This window comes from Chaetodon trifascialis, chromosome 8 (assembly GCF_039877785.1).
Source record: "Chaetodon trifascialis isolate fChaTrf1 chromosome 8, fChaTrf1.hap1, whole genome shotgun sequence".
NCBI classification, from domain to species: domain Eukaryota; kingdom Metazoa; phylum Chordata; class Actinopteri; order Chaetodontiformes; family Chaetodontidae; genus Chaetodon; species Chaetodon trifascialis.
The window spans coordinates 9,465,889-9,476,573 of record NC_092063.1 but is presented as its reverse complement, the minus strand read 5'-3'; the positions used below and the strand labels follow the sequence as shown (position 1 = coordinate 9,476,573).

General features: G+C 41.9%; 1 protein-coding gene across 4 annotated transcripts in view; it reads left to right on the top strand.

Moving 5' to 3' along the window:
* The first annotated feature begins 664 nt into the window (after positions 1 to 664).
* Positions 665 to 10,685, top strand: part of tmcc1a (transmembrane and coiled-coil domain family 1a) — a 43,771-nt gene continuing 33,750 nt past the window's right edge. For 3 of the 4 annotated variants that reach the window (XM_070967694.1, XM_070967692.1, XM_070967689.1), the window contains exons 1-2: positions 678 to 742; positions 1,840 to 1,920. The gene's annotated coding sequence lies outside the window, so the exon portion shown is untranslated. Of the gene's footprint in view, positions 743 to 1,839; positions 1,921 to 10,685 lie in introns of all 4 variants that reach the window. The other variant, XM_070967693.1, reaches the window with a different exon arrangement.

Here is a 10,685-nt window from a genome sequence, read left to right as displayed (position 1 = left end):
ATCATGGTTTCACAGGCCCAAGAGATTGTCCATCAGGGCTGTTGCAGCAGCATGGTTAGCTTCTCAAATCTAAAGCTTGGCAAAATAAATAAATAAAATAAAATAAAATAAAATAAAATAAAATAAAATAAAATAATACTAATACTCCTACCACAAATGATAATAATAATAATAATTATAATAATATCAGCCCCAGGTGATAATCGATAAGTATCAAGGTAATGTTTGGCATTTTTGGTTGATAACTAACTTAAACCGATAACTAACAAAAACAACTGATTTCTTATCAAGATGGATTCTGATTAAACTTTCTGTCCATCGACCCATCAATTTCTTGAAAATTTGTTTTAGCAATTAAAGATTTCGGTTGAAAAAACGTGAACTTTTCCTTTAATATTACCCTAATAATTGAACATAGCATAGCAAAAGAAAAGAAAAGCATTATTTGAACGGAATTATGCACAGACTTAAATTTTGCTTGCTATGTAAAGTTGAACAAGTACAATATGTGGTATTTACTGAAGCTTTTTTTCAGTTCCAGAGATATAGGTATCCGTTTTTAAACGCATGAGTGAGGCGTCATATCACAGCACAATCTTTGGCTCCTTTTTTTTTTTTTTGGCATACGTCGTACGTCGTGACGTCAGGATGGGGCGGGCGGCGGAGCGTGGGGCGGACAGCACTCAGAGAAGGGGAGCCGCTCGTTGGACGACTGTTAGACCAACAGTTTGCTATCACCTTTGTAAGTGTGAAATATATTTGTTGTTAGGGTTTTTTGGGGTTGTTTCACCGTCAGTTTGTGCTTGTGTGTGCCATGTCTGCTGCGTCTTTGTGACGGGAGAAAAAGCTGTGAGAGTGTCGATGTGGATATTTCATCGTATGAGCAGCTCTGTGCAGTGACACTAACGGGACTGTCAACCTGGTCCTGAGTCCGTTAACACCGCTGCTACTTGCTGACAACACTGGCTGCCACTGAACTAACATTTCAACGAATTTTAGCTGTGAACAAATTCATTCACGTAATTTCCCAACAAGGCTCGTCTGTTTAGTACTTTGAAGTCGCTTAAAGTACGTTGTGTGTTACTCAGCAGTTAAATTTTATACTTATCTTTCGTAACGGTCCCTATAACGGCATTTCATCTCCTGTGGCGTCATGACAGCGTGCACGTGCGAGCGGTTTGCTGTAGTTCTTCAATAACAATTTAATTAATTAAATTGATTAAATTAATGTCGGATATTGCAGTTATTTACAACAGGTTTGTCTCATTGTCTGTGTTAAAGGAAACAAGCAGCAAAACACAAATACAATTAGTGGCATCTTGGATTATAATTATTGGCTTTCACATTAACCTTTAGTTTTAAGACTTTGCAAGCTTGTTATGAAGCCGAGTAAAAGTCCTGAGTAGGTGTTAATTTCCAGTTAATTCATGGAACTCATTTACTATGATGCCGTCATATTGATGTGTCCCTGTGATTTATGATATTAGGCAGGGCCCTGCCAGTTGCTTGCAACCTACGCAAGTTTTAATAAACCCTCAGCAGGGTTTATTTTAGTCTCAGCTGGCTAATGCAATCTGATGGGCTGAAGGCATTTCATGGCCTGGTAAAGCTGGACATCCACAGCCTCATTAAGTCTGATTCTTCACAGAGGAGATTTTTTTTTCCTGCAACCTGTTATTATCAGTGTGTGGGAGACAGACAGACAGACAGACAGACAGACAGACAGACAGACAGACATACACTCTCACACACAGCATGCAGACGCAGAGAGTACAGCGTGCCAAGGAAGCATTTAGAGGATTACACTTTGCATCTCATCTCTCTCTGCCTTTTTTTAAGACCTGTGGGCCTGATGTAGCAGGTTGTCATCTCCCCTGCAATGACGGAAATCCACTCCAGTGACATGATTATGGACTGAAGGTTGGTTTTCATGCACTTGCTCTACTCATCCATTCTGATAAACATTCTCATCTCGCTTGTTCCATCGCTGGCCATGTTTCTAACCTGGTGGTTTGGACACTGCGCCACATTTACAGTACATACACATGTTGAGGGTTTGGCAGGGTCTGGTATTAACATGATGTATCCCACTATGTGTTCAGCATGCTGTGCTAAGTGGCTGAGAGCTTGGCTGCCCCTTCAGGGCACTGCTAACGCAGCCATTCATGTCTCACTCTGACGGTCAGACCACCATGATGACGCTACCCTCCTCCTCCTCCCCCTCCTTTTCCTCCTCCTTCTCATCCTCCTCCTCCTATTCCCACTGAACTCACATTGTGCCTTCCCTGTTACGAGCTAAGCATAGAATTCTTTCTTCTAGAGTAATGTGTTTGTGTAATATATGTGTGTTTTCATGCACAGTTCTTTTAAAATAGAACTCAGTGGTTTCTGAAGATGGAGTTGCCACCCCCTCTGATTTGTGCTCAGTTTCATGTAACACTTCAGCATCGGATGTGATAAAGATGGGCTTATCCTAGATCAGATCACAAGATTAACACAGCTTGCTGTATGCTCGCTTTGCTGTCACAGGGGCTGATTAATTGGCTGTATGCACTTGAAGCCTGCACGTCTCTGAACAAAGCTGGGGACAGGAAAGGATTAGAAAGGTGACATGAAGTGGATTATAGTTAAATTTATACATATGAAGGTTTACCTTTATCAGTAAAGACTTCTGTTACAACGACTTTAGATGTTTTTATAGGAAAGGAAGACAGAAAGGGTTTTATAAAGCTGGCATATTTGGCACAGTGTGGTTTTATTTGCTTGTGATGTCACTGATTGCTTGTCTCTAATATGAAATGTGTGTAATTTGACATGGACAACTTAGAGATTGGCTGTAATAGATAACACAGTGAAACCATTAAGTGAAATGGCCTCATATCATGCATGAATTACAGTTGTGCATGCCAATAATATGTGTATAACTGTTTCATTTGTTTTCATGATCAGCGTGAATCTCCTGCGTAAACAAACTGTATATGATGTTATGGTCTTTGTTGAAATAAGCTACATCTCCTCTGGTTGCTCTGATTTCTCCCCATAGTTCAAAGACATGCAGGTTTGGTAAATTGGCATGGCTGTGAATGTGACTGTGTTTGTTAATTTGGATGTGCCCAGGATGTACCAGACGTCTCACCCAGTGAATGCCATGAAAAGGCTTCAGTCCCCTGAATCCCTGAATAGGATAAGTGGTATAGAAGATGGTTGAATGGATGCTTTATATGGCATTACACAACATTTAGCCACATTTAATAATTCATTAAGTTAAGAAAATAATGAGTTTTTTTTTCTCCAACTTTCTCTTGTTTAGTGTCTAATGCATGGCTGCTTCTAGCTCTCACAGATGAAAACATGATGTTTTGTGTACTGTAGAGACAGAGATGTACTATAAAGATATGGGTTCACTTCTTGGCAGTGGGTCGGTATCTCAGGCAGTGTCTGTGAGTGGGAAACTGGTGAAGGATCATGTCTTTCTTACTGCACTGGACTCCTTCTGGTTAAGGCTTATCAGCTCAAATCAGTTTGAAAAGTCAGAAATCTGTAGTGTTTCTTGCATATTTATCATTATTGAGGATCCTGAGAAATATTCATTGGGTTCTTATTATTTCCATCCATCCATCCATTGTCTATACCCGACCATCCCTCTTCGGGGTTGCGGCGGGGCTGAAGCCTATCACAGCTATCAGCGGGCGAGAGGCGGGGTACACCCTGAACCGGTCGCCAGTCGATCATAGGGCAACATATACAGACAGACAACCATTCATGCTCACACTCATGCCTAAAGATTCAGAAGGATTCAGAAGGTAATCTGTCTTTTGGAGTAGGGCTGTACAATATAATCAAAATCTCATATCCTGTTGTGGGTCATTTCATATCCAGATAACGATACATATCATGATATAACACATTTTCTGTAAAATCAATTGATAAGCAGTTTGTATAAAATGACCCCTTGGAAAGGCCTATTTCTTATTACACTTTGAATTATGTGCATGACAGATGACAGGTACTTAGATTATTTTTCTACTTTGTTAGGACTTTAGGTTAGCGGTGTTTGAGTCTTTTGTAGGGACCGGTCTGTGGCATAATTTGCAAGTGGTTTTCTGGTCTGTGTCAGACTTTTCATACACAAATCATGTCCATGCGACAGAAGTGGCCCCTTGTTTTGCCATGGCTGGTCAGTCATTCTCTATCTCAGAATTAGTTCCTTGTGTGCCACGTTCATCCTTCTCCATGTTTGTTGGTGTTGACTTTATAGAAATATCCTGTCTGCAACTGTGCCGTGCAGAAGAACGCAAAGCATCATCCAAATGACAAAAAGTGTTGCCATAAAGAGTGTGCTTTGCGACACAAGGATTAATAAGCGATAGAGCATAATATGAAATGACAGATGTTCTCCTGCCGTTGCCACACATTTTATATCATCATATTGCACAGCCCTACCTTGGAGCGCAAATCTCTGCATTGTTTAGGCCGTGATTTGGTTCCGTTCTTTCAACCAAAGCTGTGACAAAAGAGGAAATATGTCTCTGAGAGGAAACACTTTCCTTTCCCTCTCTCTCTCTCTCTCTCTCTCTCTCTCTCTCTCTCTCTCTCTCTCTCTCTCTCTCTCTCTCTCTCTCTTTCCCTTTCCCTTTCTCTCACTCTCACTCTCTCACCTTCTTCGTCTTCCAGCAGGGCTTTTCTGTTTGAAGTCCCACAGGGTAGCAGAGGTGTCATGGTGCAGCTTAATTTAGATGCCACAGACTGAAATGATTCTTTATCTCTGCTGCCATCAGCAGGTTGGTTTATCACCAAGAAACATGTACAAGTAGGTTTGGCTGTAGTATCCTGCTTATCCTGTAACTGTGGACAGACTGGGTTTATTCTGGCTGTAGTATCCTGCTTATCCTGTAACTGTGGACAGACTGGGTTTATTCTCTCCATTAGGACTGACTCCCACATTTCCAGAATGAAGGTGGAATTCCTTTATAACGGCTTTGGTTTCTAGTGGCAATGAGCTGCCAGCTTCCCTCTGATCTCTTCCTGTTTGAAGACAGAGGCAGAAAAGAAGCAGGGGTCACACAGCATTACAAGGGTTAGCACTTTGAAACAGGGCTGACGTCTGGGTTTTAGTATTGAAGGATAGGTTCCCAGTTTTTCATGTCTGTGAAGTGCAAAATCCACAGTCTCAAACAGATTCCAAAGTTTATCTGAAGCTTATAAGGCTTCAGCAGTCTGAGTTAGACAAATCAAATGAGTATCTTCCAAAGCTAGGTATTTTGTTGTAACATTCCCTCTTTGTGTTTCCCTGTTAAACACCACTAACAAAAAAGGGAACTTTGTACTAGAAAGGTTATAGCTTTGAAGGATAGCCACTTGTTCAGTCTAACTTGGACAGCTAAAGCCCCATTTTAGCTTCTGATAAACTTCTGAATGCAATTTTTCATAAAAGGGTGACTGTGGACCAAGATTATGGTATATAGACATTGCTTTCTGCACAAAATTGTATAATTTTGCTCAGGTCTTTGTTTCAGTGTGTTTACATCTTCTTGTCTTTAGATGTGGACTTGAAAGAGTGGATATTAAGGTTGGAGGACAGGAGGAATATCTTCTTTCAGCGTAAATCTACCAGTGTAGACTTGATATTGTTGACCCACAGCCTACGTGTTGAGCCCTGTATTACGCTCATAGTAAAAGTTTCAAGACTAGAGCTTGGATGTGTTGATCCCCTCTAACCCCCCTATTGGGCTGTAGGGGTGTCTGGTTACCTGAGCTCAGAGATCTGACTGAAGAGTTATTTAAATAGCTGACAAGGCAGATGATTTCTATCTTACTGCGTAAAGCTTTTCTCACCTGCTGCCCTTTGGCCTGGTGACCTGGCAGGTTTCTCACTCCGGTCGCACAAAGTATGTGTTGACCCTGATACGCATTCCCTCTCTCATTCCTTCTGTCTGTACACCTTAAACAGAATCTCTGGTATGAGATTTCAGCTGGTGTGTAGGTGGTTTCCAGCCTGTTGACAGTTGATAATGCACTGCCAGAACTGGTGGAATATGAGCTATGTTGGCCAGGTTGGAGGCCGGGCCACTGTTAAACACCTATCAGGTTAATAAACCAAGACCACTTTGCAGGGTTTAAATGTATTATGTTGAAATGTATTAGATGCCCTACTAATGTCTCCCCTTTTTGAGAACACCTGTCCTACTAGTAAATAGCAGGCAAATGAGATCCTCAGTACCACCATCAGGTCAGACACATTAGGTCTGCACTGAGTGGTGTTGTAGTTGTAATCAACATGCAGCCATATCAGTTCCATGCACATGGTAAATTATTCAGTAGGACACTTGCTGTGATGTTGAACACAGATGCAGAGAGGTGCCTTAAATAAGACTTGCCCAGCAAGTGCACAGCCTCGTTCAATATAATGCTTGACGTGCAGGCTGATGAGTCATAGCCAGTCTTCAGCTATGTTTCACTTCACTGCCCTGCTGTCTAGTTTTGTTCACTGTCCCTATACCTCAGAGATACGTATAATAATTACAGCCCTGAACTGCCATAAAAGATCAACATAATAGTTCCTCTGTGGAGATGACATTTAAATAAGCAAAGTCTCTTTGTTACTTTGTCTTTGCAGCCTCCTGCCTCACAGGCTGTTAGGTAGTCTTAGATGTGACCTGTTGTTCCCTTTGTGTGAGAGTGTGCTAAGTGTATGTGTGCTTTGTGCATTTCTATTTCTATTTGTTTTTTTTTTGTTTTATTTTGTTTTTTTTTGTGGTCAACACTTTTATTGGTTTTGAATTGGGGGTGATCACAAGGGATGCAGACTCTCTCCTGTTGCCTAAGACATACAGTAAAATCAGATATATCAGGTTAGGCAGACTTCCACACCCATACTTAGGGTTTAGCTAAGGTTTTGCCTTATTAAAGTTTAATGAAGTGTTTTGGAAAAAGTGTATCCAGGTCATAGATATCCAGTCTGAATGAGTCTCCAATAATAGTCTTCTTGGCAGCTGTATAAGCAGACAGCACCTCATTCTTCAGCTTTTGAATACATGTCTGTGATGTCATTAAGCAAACACCAATGTGTTTTCTTTTTTTTTTTTTCTTTTTTTTTTACCCCTGCATGCGTGAGTAAATGATTGTGTTTCTTCTGGTTTGTCTTGTTCCTCGAAAGCTTTTGGCAGCTTAGCTTCCCTGTGGGTTCTATGGTGCACAATAGGGCGTTGTGCCTGCCTCTGTCAGGGAACTACCTGCCTTTCACCTCCTCATTCATACACACTCTTAGCCGGGCGCCCGAGCTGAACCCGACACGGCCAGGCAAAACCCTCCTTGGACGGATGCCTTTGATCCAGCCTGGCCTCTGTCACTCCCTCTGTAACCCTCTGTCTCTCTTCTCTCACTTGCTCCCTGTCTGTCTGATACAAAGAGTTGTGTCTCTTATCACACTCTTTACAGTATGCTGAAGTCATCTCCTGCACTGTTTAACTGGCACAACTCTGCTATTTGCTGCCTCTCTGCCACACACACACACACACACACACACACACACACACACACACACACACACACACACACACACACACACACACACACACACAGATACAATAACGATTGTTCCTGTTTCCTGCCTATGCTGTCATTATGCAGCTGCTGAATGAGATATGGTCCAGTTTCCATTGGTCAAAGACAAGACACACATGTACATACATGTGTACACATATACACATTTCCACACAATATAATTCTGTCTCCTTTTCTGTCTTTGTCTGATAAAAACTGATATAACATATTGGTGCATGGGCTCACACACAAGCATCGTTGCCAGAACCCTCTGGCCTAATTCCCCTCTTATTGATGTGTGTCTGTCAGTGAAAGAGGCGCAGCACAAAGAGCAGCGATTGGCCTGTGTGTGGCTCAGAGGGAACAAAGAGTGGTCTATTCCACGCCAGCTCTGAGACTCTTCTGGAAACACTGCATGGGCTTGTTTAAGCCATGGCCATATTTTGAGTTAAGCGACTGTATGTTCAACAATGAGCAACAACATGGCTGCTTCAGTGTCAAAGTGCACAGGCCAGATTGACCTCCACTTGCTTTGGTCATGTCCAGTTTGCAACTTTTACAATGTCAAAAGTGGAAGGTTATTGTGGAGATATTTGGTTTTGAACTGCTGTAACTACAACAAAATTTGCATAAAAAGACATGTAATTTATCTAACAGTATGCTAGATTCCAGATTGTGCACTTTTTAATGTAGCTTTTTGAGTTGTCTCTGTCAAAATTGGAACTCTGGAGCTTAATCTTTTTTAAGTAGCACCTTTGAGTGCCTTCTTTGTTCTGTAACAATAATGGACGTTATTTTAGAACCCTCAGTGTCACGTCCTCATCACTACAGTGTTTCTGCCTGAATAGAGCTGCAGCCGTCTTTCCAAAGAACTAAATTGAACATTTACAGGGAGCTGTGATATTGTGATCAGTTGTTAAACACGAGAGCTTGACAAAGCTTCTTTAAATGAAGCAAAGAAATCAGGAAGTAAAAGAAACAAGATAATTGTTGTGTTCATCACGAAGCCTCTACGTTTCATTAAACTGAATCTATCATATTCACACATACTTGTCACTATCCGCATTACCCGTGTGAGCTGCCCCCCCCCCCCCCCCCCCCCCCCCCCCCACAGTCTGCCAGTGCCAGAGCTCTGCTGAGCTTTCACCATCTTTCTAGTTTAGCTGGCCAAAGACAATGACAGCAGGGCTGGACGACTGGCAGCTCAGCTGAATGGAATGAGCTACAAAGCTAAGGACAAGGACGTGTGTGTGTGTGTGTGTGTGTGTGTGTGTGTGTGTGTGTGTGTGTGTGTGTGTGTGTGTGTGTTTATGCAAGGGAATGACTGAGGGTGGCACGGTTCCAGAGAGCCCATTGTCCATGTGGTCCTTTGTAAATCACCTTTGACAGTATTGTCAAATTTCTGAGAAACATGCTGACTCACTGAGGCTGCTGACCCCAGCTGTGACGGACACCTGTTAATCACTGATAATCGCTGATCTGTTTCTGTGGTGGACAGAGCTTAAATACAACAAAATACATCCATCCGCTAGCATTTTTCTGAGGTTGATCCGAGGAGAAGAAGCGAGAATTATCCAGAGAGGATCGCCAGATTGCAGTATGGCATTTGTGTTAAAGTTGTCTTAAGCATTCTCTGTTTAAAAACAATAGTGAATTTGAGATTTCCTTTTCCACATTATTTTTCAAAATTGAAGTAGTTGTAAGCTATTAGCAAGATAAGCAAAATCCTGTTTTAAATACAGCCTGTGCAGGCTTTTGCAATTATGCTGTAATTTTGGTGCACTGTCACAGTGGTATAATGTGGTGAAATTAAGTAGTTCTGGTCAAAACAGGACAGACGTCATTCAGAGATCCATCTGGTGTTTCTTCTTTTCGATCATCACGTCATGAAGGTGGACTGACAAGCCTTGCTTAAATTAAACAAAGATACGGGACCTCTCACACATACACAAGAATACACACCAAGTCTGACAATAAAGCTTTGTCCTCTGGAGGCTCCTGAAAGAGGATTTAGTTTGAATATAAAACCGTAGGCAATCAAGAAAACATCCAATCCAGTGTTGGGATCATCCTGGGGATGAAGGAGGGGGATTTACAGACACGGAGGGAGGGATGGGCACCAGTGATGATGCAGGGCTTCAGGTTCAGTCTCAGCTTCAGGACAGGATTAACTTAGGTTTACCCCTCCACTCACCAGCTCAGAAACAACAGAAATACAATGCTTTATCATAATCAATGACACTACACTGTGTCTGCCACAAAATGCATGCCACTTACAGTTTCGAAGAATGCCTGTATATGTGTACATTGCACTGTCCATTGCTGTTCACCTGCTGTGGTCATACAGGAGGTTCATAGAAAGTTCAAGAAAGAAAATTCAAGGCAGAAAGACAGAAAGAAAACTAGCAACTGAAATAAGATTTATTCGATGAAGAAACATTTCGTCAGTAATATTCCTCCACGGTAATGTTAAACTGTTTGTATTTCTACAATATGTTATCTATATCTACCGAATAAAATATTGAAATATATGGAATCGTTGCGCAGACCAAGCCAAAGCTGTGTTAGTATTAGTATTAAAGGCACTGCTTAATGGTTGACAGCACAATATTATAAAAGCTCCAGGCAGCAGCAAGCTAGCAGGTGACTAAAGTGAACCTGTTCAACACCTGCTCTCTCTCTCTCTCTCTCTCTCTCTCTCTCTCTCTCTCTCTCTCTCTCTCTCTCTCTCTCTCTCTCTCTCTGGCAGGCAACAGTCGCATTTACGCATTTGACAAGACCACGTTTATGATGAGCTCGTGGAGAAAGTAAAAGCTGCTGTTTATGTGCATGAATGCGCCTTTTCTTGGCAGTGACAGTGTGGCCATTGTGAAAAGTGATACGCTACCTGCAAGTAGCCTCATGCTCGTTCTCCTTCTGTCTCTGGGCTTAGAGTAAAACTGAACTGCTGATTGTATTCATAGTGATGTGAATCAAGCCTGTCACAGCTTCATTTGCATAGATCACATTCTTGCACATTCTTCTATGTGTGTTTCTGAGTGTGTGTGCCTGTCTGTCCAACTTAGTGTTATTCTTCATGACCTGACAGCTGAAGGAATATAGTTTGAGTATGCAACCATCCCTCCCCTGGGCTCTGAATCTCC